Source organism: Haemaphysalis longicornis, unplaced genomic scaffold (assembly GCF_048455015.1).
Source record: "Haemaphysalis longicornis isolate Haplotype H1 unplaced genomic scaffold, Haemaphysalis longicornis Haplotype H1 scaffold_91, whole genome shotgun sequence".
Taxonomy (NCBI): domain Eukaryota; kingdom Metazoa; phylum Arthropoda; class Arachnida; order Ixodida; family Ixodidae; genus Haemaphysalis; species Haemaphysalis longicornis.
Window position 1 is genome coordinate 107,321 of NW_027526462.1, and position 17,734 is coordinate 125,054.

Here is a 17,734-nt window from a genome sequence, read left to right on the forward strand (position 1 = left end):
GAACCAGTACAGGCAAAATCAAGTAATATGGATACTGGAGATAAAATAATGGCTCGCTAGTGGCATATTTTCGATATGTGTTACTGTAATAGAGGCACGCGACAATTTCACTTGTACGGAAAGACATCGCGCTGATTAAGGTGTTCTGGTTCCTATTTTCGTGTGCGCATTTCATTTTTCCACGACTGTACATGCCTACACGAGATTGTCACAACGCCGTACTGCACAGGCTCACTTGGCCTGAATTCCACGTGCAAAACTAAGCCCAGCAGAAATTATCGCTCGCGTTTGTGGATGACAGAAACTTGATTGTTACTTTTTGTCACATATTGGCACAAGCATCATCGATCAAAGACTAAAGAAAGCAAAATCTGAACGCGACAGAAAACTGGCTTCGTTACAAGCGATACTTTCTTAAAAGCGGAGGTAATTTGCTTCACCGGCATAAGATGGGGACCATGAAAGACTTCGAGTGAAGGGAGATTTCGTTGTAGCGAGGGTTTGCTTCGTACTGAAATTACCACTGTCAACCTGCTTGCAACACACTATATATATTGTGGATCATGTCGGATTCGACGTGGCGCAGACTAATAGGGCACATTTCACCTGTGCTTGTCAACCGGTATCTTGCTTTGCGACATAGCTATCTTAATGAGCGTCGTTATCCACCAGAAAGAAACGCTCTAAAAATTTCTACTAAAGCGGTGACAAGGTTGTAATTTTATTTGCACGATTTCCGGAGTGTTTCAAACCTCATGCTCCCGTTTGAAGAAAAGGGTAAATACAATATTTAGAGACAATTATTAGCAGAAAGCAGACCTATTCTGCCGGTTGACGTGACGTAACGTAATGGACAAATGAAATTCCAACGCGAAAATTTGATGCAGAACCCGCAAAACCGGAAATTCTTGTTCGTGGAGGGCCGTAATGGCGCGCTATTCGTATATTTGTAAAGCCACATTTCCCAAGTTTGTAACTGGAGTAATAAAGCCACGCGTCAGATGGACTTCATGAAAATATTTCTGCTACTTGTGTGTTTTGCTTCATATTTTCGTGTTCTCATTCCATTTCTCAGTTAATGTATAAATAAGAATCTCCTATTTATCTAGACTTTAGATGTTCTTTATCTCCACCTCCACACGTCAAGCGCACAAAACGGCAAGTAGCCACTCAGCGCCTTCCTGCGTTACAACTGAGCACCTTTACACTAAGGGACGTTCGGAGTGCTTTCATTATCTTGCAGAATCTTTTAATCAAACGCGAAAGTGACCGAGTCGTCGTCGTCCACACAAATGTCACCGCAAGGAAGCCGCTGTAAGTAATTAAATGTTAAAACTCATTACGCTTCGGGGGGATTTGAACCCTGGTCGCAGGGCAGGGGATGAGCGCGTCACCACTGCGTTTGCCGCGTTAGCGCAGTGGGGACATGGCCGGAAAGTGGAACAATGTTTACGCTGGTGTGCGCCGCATGACAAATGAACGTGACAACAAGTGAGTAAATCTGGCGCGCTCGGAGGAGAGCTGTGAGGATGCTTCTGGGTGAATGGCTACCAGTCTGCCTATAAAAGTAACTCCCGTCAGAAAACGAAGAAACGGAAGCAAAGTGAGAGACGCGAACACAATGTAACAATGTGGAACTAAGTCTATAATAATCGATGGATTTCGTGTTCAAAGCACGTAGCGGATTTACGTTCCCCGGGAATTTTTTAAAGACGAGAGCCTTTCTTGTGTTACTTAAACGAAGAAATTTTGCATGGTCTGTATGTCTGTCTGCCTGTCCGTGACTCGATTCAGCCACCCGGCGAAAGGGAAACAGAAACTGCGCAATAGTCTTGTATACCCACAGCCAAATCTAAACATCTAAGTCCGTTTTAAATGTTCATACTTGTCAAGATTGTTCAACAAGAACAAAACATTACGCAAATGTGAGGCATAAAATCAACACACGACTGATATTTGCAGTGTTCCTTTATTAGAAATTTACGGGTGTTTGGTTTTTGCCATAGCAAATAAAATACATCAACTGCACAAAGCCGTCGCCTGTCGACGCTACCTGGTGGCATTTTAAAAAATCAAACGGCAACAGTTACGAAAGCTTCCACTAGATCACTTCCACGTTCCGCTTGGAACGCACGTGGAGAAGAGCAACGTGGTTTTATAAACTCTGAAGTAGGGCGCCTCGATTCACGCACGTCCCCGCCGTACGGCAGCGCTGGCGTCGAGGCACCCGACTTGGAGAAGTGGCATGCGGTAAATTTAGATTGTCTTGAGCACGGCCGGACTCGAGCCCGGCCGTGACTTGAGCAAACCTCTGGCGTGTTATCGTGGGAGGAATGAGACCGGAGAGGAACAGCATGAGAGGTGAGGGGGAAAGAGAAGGGATGCATTTGCTTGCCAGGTGTGCCAGTCGACTATCGTATTCTGTCGACATTGTCAATAAAAAGAGCAGATACAAGGCCATTTTTTTTTCATATTTCATTGCGTTAATCCAGATACACTGACTAGATGCAAAGTTGAAGTATGTGTTTTCGCCGGCGGCCTTGCCATAATGCTGTCTACCGGACACGAACCTTGCTACATTTTTCGTTAACTACACCAAAGCTTGCGAACCAAAAATGCCCGCAAATGGTCGTCGTAGCCCCATAACGGTAGCTGCACAGTTGTACGCCATCTCAAATCTTCCACTGCAATGAAGCTCAGTCTTCGCTATCATCAGAGAACGCAACAGCAATCGACGATAAAATCGAACCGCACTACTTTAACCAAGGGGAACACCAATGTCGCGACGCGTGCTTTACGAGCGAATCATCGACGCGCAGCGGCCGACTCCATTACGCTCTATCGGCGCCATCTACAAGGAGAGAGCATTTTACGATGGGAGCCAGGTATGCCCCATAAAATGTACCGGAGTATTCATGACCTTTTGCGAGGATGCTTCCGACCGTTCAACCACCGAGAACGCCTTTCAAAGAGGGAAAGGAATTGAAGGAGAGCGGTGAGGGGAAGACGATACGGCTGCGTTTCTTCCTTTAATTTTACCTTCAATTGAAAGCGTTTGCGAAGATGCGTGAATTCCAACCTACTAGCAGTATAAGCAACGGGAATGTACCACACTATCTTGAATTCCCTTTACGTTATTCCTTCTTTCTTCTTTATGATGAGCCTGAAATTGGTACGGTATATCCATTTTTCATCGCCTTGGAGAGAAAAGAAGCCTTCCCAAGTTAACACGTAAGGTTACACCAGTCTCTCTACGCTGTCCTTTAGCGAGCTTTCTAGCGCGGAGTGGCCGCCGCGTGGCTTTCGTTATCACGTCTCAACCGTTGTCCGTGACACATTTATTGAATATATGCAGACGCATGTCTTCAGGCGACTCTTGCTGTGATTTTTAACGGGATTTTAAATACGAGACATGACTTCGGGTATTTTCTATCCAAGCCCGTATTAAGAAACACAACTATTTTCTTTCGCTCCGTTTTTGAGAAAACTTTAGCTCATAAGGACTGCGTACTCAGAAAAATGTCAGTAAAATAGGGCACCTAACGAAATCACACAGACCTAATCAAATGACCATAGCAGTTCTCGGGGCGCCCGTGTGTACACGTAATTTTCAAGTCAACGGAAAGAAACCATATCAACTTTGAAAAGATTAGTCTTTATATAACAGAGATGAGCAGATTGAAAGGAGTTACACATGTTAAATGTGAACACGCGTGCCACTGGGTTTAATGAAAGTCGACATCACGCATTCCTACCAGCATTCTTCAATTTATACTTGTTTGGAAGCTCCGCTTAAGAATCCGTATCATGGGTGCATTCGTCCTTTTTAGTTAATGGAGAGGAAGTGCATTGGTGCCGCATATAGGGAACGAAGTTGAATTTGGATGACCTGTAATATCACAACTTATATAATAAATCTTCATTTTTAAATTAGGGAGCGTTGAATCAAGAAATCATTCCTAATATTTCTATGTCATTTCGTGTATGGCTAGCGAAAATAGCTGCAAACACATGATTTCAACTTCCTCTCTTTGTCGACAGATGGACTTCAAACTAATCCGGTTGAACGACAGGGGGAATACGAGGGACCGATGTTGAATACTTCAGAATTGAGGAGTTTCGCAACCCTGTACATTCAATAACTATGGTTCTGACTGCATCGAAGGGAAACGTCCAGCTAAGGTGACATTCATCGATGCATTTTAGGTAAAACTAATTTTTCACGCAACACCATTTAGTCCAGTTTGTGTATTGCTGAATTTATTATAAAATTTAAATACCCCCTATCGAATCAAGGCTACCAGAGTTGCGCTTTCCCGTCACGACAGTGCAGATTTCCCCTAATACGCGAGTCACCGGCTTGCCAAATTTGTAGTTGGAGCTGCGAAGTGCTAAAGATTCCACAATATTCGTTTTTTCCTTCTGAATACAGCGGTAGTGATCGGGTTACGAGTAGAGTTTACATAGAATTTAAGCTTTTATATCCCCAATATAGTTGGGATGAAATATAATGCTTCATCTCCCTACTCATCTACTAGCACGAAGCATTTCTAGCTGTCACGTCTTGAAGGCTAGGCCAGGGAGCTGCTAGGCCATTTCCACAGGAAAGAGAATGTAACCTCTGCCTTCTCAGCGTTCTTGTTTTATTGCACGCTGTGAAAGAGGCCACAGGGCTGGCCTGTGCAACAAGGTGCTACTTTTGTTTTATGCCACATTTATTAAAACTTCGTCTCACTGATGACGATGTCGTTACCAAAACATACTGCAGGAAAGCAAACTTCATGCAAATGGAAAGCACATGATAAAGATGAAACAAGAAAAAACGCCTTCTCCTGGCAGGAATCGAACTGGTACTCACGTGTTGTGAAGATTGATTGATGGTTGATTGTAGGGTTTAACACACCGACGCAACGCAGGCGATGACGCGGCGCCGTAGTGGAGGGCTCCTGATTAATTTTGACCACCTGGGGATCTTTAACGTGCGCCGAAATCTCGTATACACGGGCGTTTTCGCTTTTCGCCTCCATCAGAAAAGCGGCCGCCGCGGCCGGGAATCCAACCCGCGACTTCGTGCTCAGCACAGCAACGCCTTAGCCACTAAGCCACCGCGGCGGGTGTGTTGTGAAGCCGACGTCAATCCGTTTGCGGCATCATCGCATTCGGGCCGCTCGTCATTTCCTTTCGGTTTATTGCGTGGGAGTTGGCATTTAGACTACACCATACACTACACCATTAGCGCATTCTCTCTTGAATGAAAGTTCACACGCCCTCCGGGCAACACGACGATGGTCTGATGATGATGATGATGATTGCTATTGGTTTCCCCTTTGAAGCGGGGTGATGACATGTCATCTTACCAAAAAGGACTAATATAACCATGTTTTACACTCTTGGTTTAATACTAGCGCTGCTTAGGGCAGGCACTAAGGCTTATTAAGCCCGAAATACTTTCTTTTCCCTGTTACAGGTCGGGGTCTTATGACACCCAGGTCTAATGACAAAGGGGTGGGGGAAGGAGGGTCAGGGGGGGGCTTTCAGCTTTTTTATGAGGATGTTGCCTCGTTTGCTATCGTCTGAGTTCAGACTCTGACCAGCAGGAAGCTTGCACTTTGATCGTTGAAGCTTTGACTTTGGAACTTCGCCATTCGATTTTCGGGCACAAGGAAGCTTCCCGATTAAGCCATCGCAGTCGGTAGACGGAAGGGATTTGATTTTTCCTGCTTGTGGGAAAAACTTCCCCGCATTTCCCCGAGGGGAAGAATGTGAAAGTGCGAATGCACGAGTTGAATTTGCGCGGTTCGGTAATGTTCGCGAAAGAGAGATCACACACACACACACACACAACTACAAAGAAAGAAAGATGCATTTATTCACAGACACCTATTTGTGTTGTCGTTGTACTTGATTGCTAGAGCGGATCTCAGCTTTGAAGTTTCGTGTCAGTACTCCTTTAAGCAGGTGCATTAGCCCCAGAGTTACTGGATATAGACAGTTGCGAAACTCCCCATAGGCCCCATGTATCCAAAGCCGGTCTTCGGTTGCCCCCCTGCGCCGGGGCAAGCACGGGGCAAGTTGACTAGCCTGTCGTCTGTCGGCAGGACGTTGAAGCAGTACTCAAATGCTTGCGGCTGCTGCCGTAAGTCATAAAAAGAAAAGCCGCAAAAACACAAGTAAATTTTACGTAATTATTGTGTTTTAATTTAAAAAGCAATCTTTATTTTACAGAAAAATTTTGAATAATAATAGTTTAGCAAAGTTCCGTTTTAATCTCCTAGGTGCCGCGCGCGTCGACTTGCCCCTCAGCTTCCACGGAGGGGGGGGGCTAACGCCGCCCGGATTCTGAAGCGGAGTTTCGCAACTGTCTATATTGAGTAACTCTGCATTAGCCCTTCTCACGCCCGATTCTTGGCCAATCCCCCACGTGGGTATGTGCCATGTCAGCGGCCAGGCAGCGCGCGCCCATCTCCCCCCGTTGCCAAGGAAGACGAGGAGATTCCTGGCCAATCCCCCACGTGGGTATGTGCCATGTCAGCGGCCAGGCTGCGCGCGCCCATCTCCACGTGCGCGGACATCGCCGGTGGACGCAGGTTCACGGTCGCTTAAGAAGTGCATTCGCACTTAAAAATGACTTTTCGTTATGGTTAGAGCTATTGTCTCTACGGCGGTGATTTAAGGTTTAAGTATTCTAGTATTCAACATTTATTTCATTGATTTGTATTATCATTTTAATGAGTTGTGTAGCTCTTTGAAACCAGGCTGCGCTGTGCCGGCTGTAGCATAAGTGCACTTTGCTCAAGGTTGCGACTACTTCGACTGTCAGTTTTGTGCAAACCCCGTTGCCGTTTCTTGCCATAACCTGGCGCTTCCTTCGTTCTTTATCCTGGAAATACGTATTCCTTAAGAGAAATTTGCATGTGATGACATTCAATTCTTTTGTGCCATTGCTTCTTACGTTCGGAACAGGATCATGCAAAGGCTATCTACGATGTAGCAGGGGTGCACTTAAAAGCGCACACAGGAAACGTGGTGCTCGAATTTCTCTTGATCAAAGAGCTCACTGACTCATTTACAGAGCCCCAAAGCTCCACGAATGGTTCTCGCACATTAGAGAACAAAACTCGCAGACATGGCATGCATCTCATCGAAATTTTTAACCTCGGAAGAAAGCCACGAACATGGTTTACAGATGTCACAAACTGCAGGTCTTTGGCTCTGGCTGTCCGTATCCGCAATTCCAATGTCACCACTTACTTTGTAAGCATGCGCGATGCGAAAGCCTTGAAAGAGAGCCCCAAAGATGTTTTTGGAGGCTTTGATGAGAATTTGTTTTTTATTGCGATTTACTGAACCCAAAAGGTATTACTGAACCCAAAGATGACATGTTAGTGCACACTTTTATTCGGGCACCTAATTCACCTTATGCTTCTAAGCACTGCGGTGCACAGATGGGTCGAAAGAAATAAACGGAGCTTGTCAGCGTGGAATTAAACGTGGGCTCTTGGAGTTGCTTTCGCTCTACCTTTCATATAGGCTACATGTGGTGGCTGCGTGGCGCATTAAAACTTCTGTAAGAGAAACGCGACCGGTCTTCCTTACACATCACGTGTCTCGAAAGGTATTTTTACGGAATATAGTCTTTGTTTACGAACATATCTTTTCATTATCACTATAATTTTATCTTTACGCCTTCTTCTTTTTGCCCGGGTATGAAGTCTCTATCAAACCCGCATTTGCATCTCGCAGCGCCCGGCTCATACACGACTTTCCGCTTCCCAGTCAGTGCAGGGCGGACACTTCCGGTCCAACGCCGTATATTACTCCATGTGGTGCTAGGCTTCTCTTCACACCTCCACAGGCCTAACAGATACTAATCCACTCTTATTTGCGAAAGGCATGCGGGGAAATAATCCAAGGAAGAATTTTTCCGAACAAAAAATTCTGAAAATTTAAGCGCAGAATTGCTCGGGTTCGGAACCGGAAAGCAAGCGTTAAAACACATCAACGCGAACCGCTAGGCTGCAACAGCCGAACAGCAGCTCATCAAGCAGTTGATCAGGAAGATTACAGCAGTGTTCTAAGCTAACCACTGGACAGCGTTAGACGTAATCGGAAGTGCCCGGCGTGCACTGAGTTGGAAACAGAATATCGCAGCACATTGAGCGGAACAAACCTGAGAACTTTAAATCTCCGCTTCTCTAATTACCACGGTCAAAATACTCACGTAGAACGCAACAGGTTTCTAAAACGAAGGCCGCAACTCTCTCTCACGCGTCACTTTCATTTGACTGGCCGTGGTCAAGCGTCTCCAAGGTTCCTAAAGGTCGTAGATCGGCGAAGCACGGTCCGGGAATGTCCTTCCTTGCATTTCTGCTGACGGCAAGGGTCATCGCCGACAACTTCCCCGTGCACAAAGATGAAGCACATTCATGCCTTCTGTTCCGGTGTTTTCCCTGAGAACTAGGAAAACCGACGACCGCACCATCGTTGAATATGATGGAAGTCACTAACCTTCCATGACGTGCTGTGCAACAGTAATTCTCTGAAGCGCGTGCTCTGGTCTCTTCATCTTATCATGAGGGCGTTTCACTTCCGTAATTAGTTTATCTTATTAGGTCGTGACTAGCAGGTAATCCTCAACTCCTGCGGGGAAATGATTGCAGCAATAAAAACGGGCGATCGCACTTGGCATTTTTAATACCGGCTTCGTCTATGCGTAAATCTTAAACCCCTTTTTTTTTCGTCCGCTGCGTAGTTACCAAGAGATCAAAGCTGCTTTTGGTCATTTTCCCAGTTCCTGTGGTTGCTGCGTTCTAAACGTAACGCCACTATCCACAGGAATGGCAGAGCCGCAGACGTACATGTTGGTTGCGAGCAAGTATTGAATGTATTCACATCGGCTCGGAAGTGACCTTTCACGGATGGCACTGATAGGATCGAAAAGCCGGTAATCGGAGGCTAATCCCCACTAGCGACGACAAGAGAACACAGCCCAGTAGGCGACGACCTTAGCGACGACACGAGATCAGCGGCAAGGGCAGGCAGGGAGTCTCCGTGGTACGGCCTCAAAGGCCAGACGTGTCGATCGAGTGCGTGGGTAAAAGTTATTGAATTAATAAAGATAAAATATCCACGCAGACACGAAGGGTCGAGCTTGTCGCTTCGCGCGCGTGACTGTCACGCGACCTTCACTGGAATGTACGGAAGAGGCCGCGCTGATGTGTACGCTTCCTAGTACCGTATTAACTCGCGATCAAGCCGATGACTCTGGAAAGCTGTTCAAGCCTAATGCTTCTAGAAGACTGGGGATCGCAAACAACGCTCCAGGGTAATATGCCCTTTCAAGGTACACTGTAAACGCAAACTAGCCGGAAATGGCGTTTTTAAGAAGGAATGTGCCATGAAAAGTACCTATAGCAAAAAATTTCCTCCCTAGGCATGGCGTAAAAATGTGGACGTACCTCCACGGTACTACCGTTGACCATCTGAGAACTAAACAGGATAATTTAGAATGACATAACACCATTGGTAAGATGGAGTTCGGTCCCTGCAGTACCTCCACGTCCACAAAAAACGCCATCAAGAGTGTAATCATCTCAAGCGGGCGGTCGCCATGTTAGTCCTATGTTCCGGCTGCTAATTCACGCTGAATGTCAACTGTAACCGTCACTTATTGCTAATTAAATGAGTGAGTAGCACGCGATGGCTGAACGCAGTTGCAAAGCTGATATTCCATGCCACAGCCGGCGCGATCGTCTATCTTGATCTGTTTATTTTAACAATAACTGCTGCCTCATCACGCTGCCGGCAACAAGAGATGCATAATGCTGGTCGTTGCAAAGCTCATTAACGTAACTTGCCTGTGCACAACTAGTCGGTTTAAATAGCGCGCGAATGCGCGCTCAAGCAACCGAGCGACCCTTGCCGGCTCAACACGGCACAATTGCGGAACTGCACAGCAAACACTGGGTTTCGTGTCGGTGGTTGTGCGGGCAGTCGGTGTGGTGAAACGTGCGTGTTCTTTTTTTTTCTTTTTTGTGGGGAAGGGCGAGTAATGTGAGGTAATACGAACATTCCTAGGTGCTCCTATAACGCGAGGAACGGCCCTCAACGCATTGCCCTGCGGTGTTGCATTACTCGCAGCAGCGTCGTTGTCTCGCTAAACGTTGTTCCTTTTAAAACCTGCGCTTGAGAGCAGGTAACACACGCATACATTGCCTACGCACCGCTCCACCGTTTGCTGCAGCATAAAGCAGCCTCTAATCTTTTTTTTTTCGTACTTTTAACACATCACTGTGCCTAAGGTACGGCGAACGTAAGTACCATGATCCATCGGGTACAGCGGACGTAGCGGGTAAATGACAGCACAGGCAAGTCGGACGCGCACGCTGGTGTATTCTGAGTGAAACGTGTAGGAATTTTCGCATTTGTACGAGGCAGCGAGTCTTTACGTACGTCTGCTGACTTAGTAAGAGCGAGAAAGCACTTAGCAGCAGCTTTGTGGTCTCCCCTGAAAATGCGTTTGCAAATCCGGTGACACTGAGAAAGAGCATCCCGTGTGACACTGGACGAGATTACGGAATGGGGGGGTGCCTAATGTGCAAAAACTTCGCACTAGAATATTCATAATTAAGCCAATCTATTGGCGACAGGCATTGCAGGGCGCACGATTGCGCATCTTGGGAGTCTGTTAGCAGCGCGATTCTGCCGGGCTTCGTGGTTCTGCCAGGCCAGTTTTAGAATAGTATATATGTTGTGCAAAAGTTTTACTCTAAGCATTTTTCGACGATTTTGTAGTGTATTCCAGCCTATTTGGATGGCTACTACAACCAGGTGGCTGTTAAATATTTATTTGGTGAAAAAGTAGTTCAACAGTAATGCTAAGTGACCTAACTAGAGGTTCGGCAGTAATGCTAAGTGACCTTACTTCAGATTTTCATAATTGGGGTTACAGGTACATTACCCGAGAATTTTCTACCTCTACCAAACTTCACCACGACTACTTGAAGATGACAAGTTCGATTACCTGATACGATTTTCAGTTACATTTTTACCACATTTCACATAAGATATCTGGAACTGTAAGCATACCGTGGCTATGCTTGCACTGTGATGGGCAGCCATTATGACCCATTATTGTTACTCTGCATTTTAGGCAAGGCTTTGATCATGCCACTATGTGCAACCGTATATGCAACCGTATGAAAGAGTCAATAAACAAACTCCGTGTTGGTTCCGAACGCCTTAAATAATGCAATGGACATTTTCTCAATGTCGGCAGTTTATTCATTTATAAATAGGGTAGGTCTTCACAGTCACCACAGGTAGTTGGCATACAGCATCACATGGATCAAATAAGGTACAACAAGGTCAAGAACTTCAGTACTATGAGGGACAATATGCGGAACAGAGGAACACTTTTTTTAATAGCAAGTACATCTTCGCGTACACGAAGAAGAAATATACTAGAAATCCCATGCTACACATGATAAAAAAATGCACAAAGAAGGTACAATGCAACCCTGCAAGACACTTTTTCCTCTTTCACAACAAAAATAACTATACAGGCTCTGTTAGCCGTTCCATAAATAAACAAAACTGATCAATGTTTGTGCCATTTACAGCATCGCTTGATAGCGTGTTCCAAGCATTCACAGTGCGTTGCAATGTGCACTGAAGGGCACGAAATGACGACAGCATTTATTCTGGTTTGTTCTACTAGAACGGTGGCCAGGTGGATGAATATAGTAGTCTTCGTGGTCAGGTAATCCAGTCCGGTATTTGACACAAACTTTGATCAAAACACTAAAGCTATCACATGGGAATCAAAAATAGTGACAGATTCTCTGCATTATCAAGTATTTCAAAACACCAATGTGAACTTGAAAGACTGAAGCTTGAAAAACTCAGTTTTTACTTCATAGGTCTTATGCCAGCTTGCGTAGCATCTATTTACATATTTACATTAAAGATCCACCCGCCGCGGTAGCCGAGTGGCTAAGGCGTTGCGCTGCTGAGCCCGAGGTCGCGGGTTCGATTCCCAGCCGCCGCCGCCGCTTTTCTGATGGAGACGAAAAGCAAAAATGCCCGTGTGTACGAGATTTCAGCGCACGTTAAAAGATCCCCAGGTGGTCAAAATCAATCCAGAGCCCTCCACTATGGCTTGCCTCATCGCCTGTGTAGCGTCAGCGTGTTAAACCCCCACAATCAATAAAATTAAATCAAGCATCTATTTACATGAAGAGAATGCTTTAATCCCGCAATAAAGATAGTCTCTATCACCTAACAAGCTATCATACACCCAATAACACTATACACGTAGACAAAGTGTACAAATTCATTAGCTCAAAAAGTCAAAGATCTTTACATTCTTATATTGACAGTGCAACATTCAAGTCATTGGCTGCAACACAGTTTCTTGGCACCTGCATGCCAGCGAAAATTCCTAACTGGTCAAATCCTAGTGCTTGCCCACATAACAAGCATGCAACTACTGTACAACAGAAACTTTAACAAGGTAGACACAAACAGTATATACACAGAAGCCTCCAAAACTTGTTAGTCATTCTCTGTAAAAAAGGCATATCTGGTATTTACATAGCTGTGAGCTCTCAGACTGTACAAGTACATTGGTTCAAAATACTCTTCAAGATGTCCAATGTTTTCTATTATAACCTTATGATCTGTGTGGGCTACAGCGAAACAGTGGAGGTGATTGTCAAAATATTGTGTCTCTAGGATAGATGCAACGACAAAGTACTTGTTGTCGCAACATGCAATCAGCTGTACCTGGGCGAACCGAGGAAGTTCGTCTGCTTGGACAATTAGTGGCAGCACACCAGACGTGCATACTGTCCTTGCTGACAATGTGACTGTTGAAAAACATTCAACATACATCCCTGCTGTGCCAAGTTCCTGAAGCCTGTCCTTCAGCAGTTGAGGCAGTGAGTCAAAGTCTTTGTTTTTGCCACCCACGGTGGTTACTAGCTGAACTGGTTGAGCAAGGGAATACATCAAACTCAGCTGGTGGCGACGGCTTAGTGTAGCCGAAACATTTTTGAAGTTGCGCGTTTTTCTTGCTAGAGACTTGAAATATTGGTGCTTCGCTTCAAACCGCATACACGAGAGCTTTGAAAGTGGGCCATACAAAAGCAGAAGTCTGGGGTAGTGAATCAGATAGTGCATTTTTGGGATGACACAAACATTTGGGAATACTTCCTTAAAACTGCTGTAAAAGTCTTCGATTTTCACTTTTAGGTACGCTGCAACACTTTGGGGAACCTGAGGTGCAAGAATAATGTCAGCCGCAACTCGCAATGCAAGGTAGACACCATAGGCTTCGTTGTCCCTAGGAATGCAGTCACCGATGATGAGGGAAAAGTAGCGAAAAAAGCAAAGCTTTTCCGCAGCTGAGCCCTTAATGACCTGGCTCCCAAAGAGAACTCGGCGTGTGAGAGGAGGTAGCCTAGCTTTCTTGTCAGCACCTTGAAGTGGGAATGAACTAAGCCTCTTGTTTAGCTCGTCTAGGGTGAAAACATCACTATTAATCAAGTGCTTGATCACATGTTTCATTACGAAAGGAATGACACCCTCAAAGAGGTCATGCATAATGTCTGGTGGCAAACCTTGTGTGGCATCAAACGACTGGATGGCACTTAGGCAGCTTTCGCCAGTTACACCATAGCAGTTGGACAAATCTTTGTCTGTCTTTATGAGCTCCACATGACGTGCATGGGCATCCTTGGTTCTTAGAGTGTATTCATGCTCCTGCCACTTTGCATCAATTTCATCTTTAGTGGCCATGCAGAAGCGGCAGATGGGGCCCGATGAAAAGTGGTCACGAAAGCCGCCAATCTGGTGGCTGGATAAGTTGTCTCCGCACACGTACAACAATGACCCCTTTACTATTTCTCCATTGAGCTCAACCCCTTCAGTCTCTAACTTGTGAATGTCAGCAAGGAGTGGCTGAAAAATTTTGTGCAAGCCGACTTTCTGGACAAGCACGTCCTTTGCAATGAGTACAAGATACTTCTCATTCAGTTTTGAGCGAAATTTAGGGGATGAGTTGAGAATTGTGAGGTACCCAGCTAACACCTTGTGCTTTCCACGCTTACTTCCTATAGGATTGCAAACATCAAACTCGTCAAAGTAAAGTTGGAGAGTAAGCAGGCCTTCGTTGTTAGCATTCGAAAAAAATGAATGCTGTTGAAAATAAGAGCCATCTGGCACATCCTGCAGTAAGTGGGCCTTGTGTGGTTGAATACGTTCAAATTCACCACGAGCCTCTGCAACAGCCTGTATTGTCTCTAAAATTGGGACGTACTCATAAGTGTCGCCCTTTTCGTCAGAGCAACTCACTCTGCGAGGAGACACAAATGTGTGCACGGCCTTCCAGTGGTTTTCTCTGCCTATCCTGGTTTTCAATTTTCCAAGCTTAGATGTGTCAACTGATGCTAGAGTCTCTTTAAACTCTGTGGTGAAGGCAATTACATCGCTTGCTATCTCACTTATGGTACTTTCTGGTAACTGTCTGCCTTCCTGCCACTTAAGAAGCAAAGAAGAAAGATGTGAGGTGCATTGAGTGGTCGGGTCAGCCGCTTGAGCATCATGAACTTGCACCTCGTCGGTGGCTTGTTCAGACACGGTGGACCCACTGTATGCCACTTCCTCGCCTGCATCATCCTGGGGCTGCTGTAGCTCAGTAGGAGGTGCGCTGCTTGTACTGCTCGAAGCAAACAGGTGACCATGATGACGGCTGACATGCTTGCGAAAGGAGCTGTAGAGCTTGTAAGTTCTGCTGCAGCCTTCCAGGTTACATTGCCAGTCACCTTCAGTGCCGTGCCATGTGCAGTAGTGACGGAAAAGGTGGTTGAAAGAAGGTGTCCTCTGTTGACACCGATTGCAGACGTAAGTAGCTACGTGCTCCATCTGAAATGAAAAATGCGACAAAACAATAATTTGTTTCTACCTTGCTCATTTAGGTAGCTTTGAGGAAAGCAGTGGGCTAACACACAGCCTGGGAGTGTAAAATGTGGAACCACTGAGCACAGAGGCTTTGGGAGTGTTTGGAAGGTGGAAAATGGGGAGGGGGAGGGGGATTTTTGACAGTAGCACGGTGGTGTTTTCTGAGCTTAGAGTGGGTATCAAGACAAAAAATAACTTGTGTGGAATAACTAGCCTTCCGTAACTCACTCAACTGCATTACAGCCACGAAGATTTTTTAACCAAAAATAAAAGCAAGAAATATTGAACGCCTTTCAAATCTCGCACTAGTGACATAATATGGGCAGCATTGACATTATATGTACCAGCATTAAGCACAGTTATCACTGCATTAAGTGTTTTTTTTAACATTCAAACGATCCAATTACAAGGAATCGCTCTGCTACGATTGTCCAGTCATGTTTCGTTGCGGGGGCTGTAATCGGCCACAACCAATCTTACAAACAAGCCTTTGTGACATTGAGAAATCGCCAAAATGTGGCTGTGGAGTCGCTACTGCTTTATTTTTTTATTACGTGGATTATTTGTTAGAAGCCTGTGATTAAATTGGTATTACTGCTATTGAGCTGAAACATTCTCTATTGATCTGAAGCATTCTCCTTGTTTGTATACTAACTTGTATGTATCTCACACCGTTGGAAATAATAAAGAATTCAAATTCAAGGAAGCACACTGGTCTTTTTTTTGCTTTCCAACCAATTTTGACAAAACTTCATGGGCTTGTTCAGTATTTGTAGCTGATTTCAAATATCTAATTAGTCTTTATGTGAGATAAGTAGTGTCTTAGTTAGTTAAAAAAATTTCCTTGATTGTTCTTGAGAACAATAGGAAAAAAACTATTCAACAAAAAATTACCAGCAAGACATGAATAGATGCCAGAAGTTGTGTAGAAAAAATATGGGAAGCAGTTTTTTTTTGTTTTGCAATCACATACATGTTTACATTGTTTACATAAATATAACTTTTAAGTTTGAACTACTCCTGCTAACCAATTAAAAATACACAGTGCCTAGAGTTACGTCTGACGGAACCCGAAATTGAAAACTAGAGCTACGCCCGACGGGACCCAGAATTGAAAACTATAATTACGTGCGAGGGAACTTTAGGCCAATGATTTGAGTTACGTCCGGCGTAACATAAAGCACACAAAAATTTTTACAGCTGACGGCACCAAATACCGCGATGCTCTATGTGTGTAATCTACACGCAACATGATTGAAATGGTCGGTTGTACGATACATGACGTCAAATTCTAAAACACATAGGTTGCTGCTTTACGGCCAAACTGGTTCAGAATGAGTAAATCGCAGGCAGGTAACATGTTTGACAGCGCCGGTTCTCCGTCGGTCGAGTGGTCAGGAGCGTGATATGTGGCGAAAGAGTGGCGAATTATGGGAAAATAATTATTTCTTTGTTGAAATTGGGCCTCGCCTTTTATAAGTACCTGGTACTGACTGTTGAATCGGGCGCGGGACAGGACATGCGCTCAACCAGTATATCCGTTTCTGCGCACGCGCAGTAGCACCGGTCGCCTACCAGAGCGTACTGTGACCTCCTCCACTCTGCTGCAACTCTTTAATATTGCTAATGCGCCAAATGAGCTTCGACGCCTCATTTCGGCAGAAAATACAATGGCGCTCTTGGCACAACTTCGACGCGCTTTGGCTTCATGCCAGGCATTGATGCCGTGTTTGATTCTTACCAGTTATTGTTAGAGATTAAACATTTGTATATTTTTGTTTACTACCTTGTTCAGAGAACACCTGTTATGCAGCCAAGTGATTGAATTCTTTTGCTTGTGTTTTTTTTTTAATTTGTAGCAAGGCGTTAATTTATTTCGCTCCGCTTTGCAGCACGCAAATCAGCTAAGACAATTAGCCAGTGTTTACGCTGGTGTAATGCATTTTTATGTAGTTTCTCTAAATGAAAGTCACACTTTCACTAACCAAAGAAAGCAGCTTTACAAACATTCGGTTGCTCTCCAAAATGCAGAAAATCTCATGGAAAAGTTTTATGTAAGCTGCACTGTCACGCTAAAATGAATTTGCGAACACTGTTGTCGCTAGCTTTTTTACAGACAAGTATATATGGGTATTACCGTGGAGGAAGAATTGACGGGCCTTTTTTGGAAACAGCTGATAAAGCTCGTGCGGGTTGTGCATACAAATACCACTCATTCCCGTATTACGGTTTTATGTTTGCTTTATGTTTTTTTTTTTTTTTAATTTGTGGCAAGGCGTTGCAGCCAGCAAATCAGCCTTCTTTTCATTTTAATTCTTTGTCCCAGCCTCCACCCACCCCCTCCCCAACCTCATATTTAGGTTTCAATCTCCCCCACTTCTTTTTCACTCCCCTGAACACCTGAAAGCGCACTGATGCAAGAAAAAGCTATACATTCACACGAGCTCGCACAACCTCTCTAAAGGCCCAACCACATGCAGCGTACTTTTGGCGTTGCATCAGCGCGCGTCGCCAGAAATGCATGGCGACGCGACCCGACGCCCGAGCGACGCCGATGTCTACGCTCGCCAGATATCGGCGTCGACGCAGCGCGAGAGAGCATCGGAAAGGGGGGGCGGCGTCCGTCTTCGCGTGGTTTGGGGTCACTCCTTTCAGCAGAAAACAATCAATTTCTTTTTAACTTGTCGTAATCGGTTGCCTTGAGACAAATTGCAAGCTATTTCTGTTCGCAGGCGCTCATCCATTTGTGGCTTGTTCGGCTTTCATCGAGGAG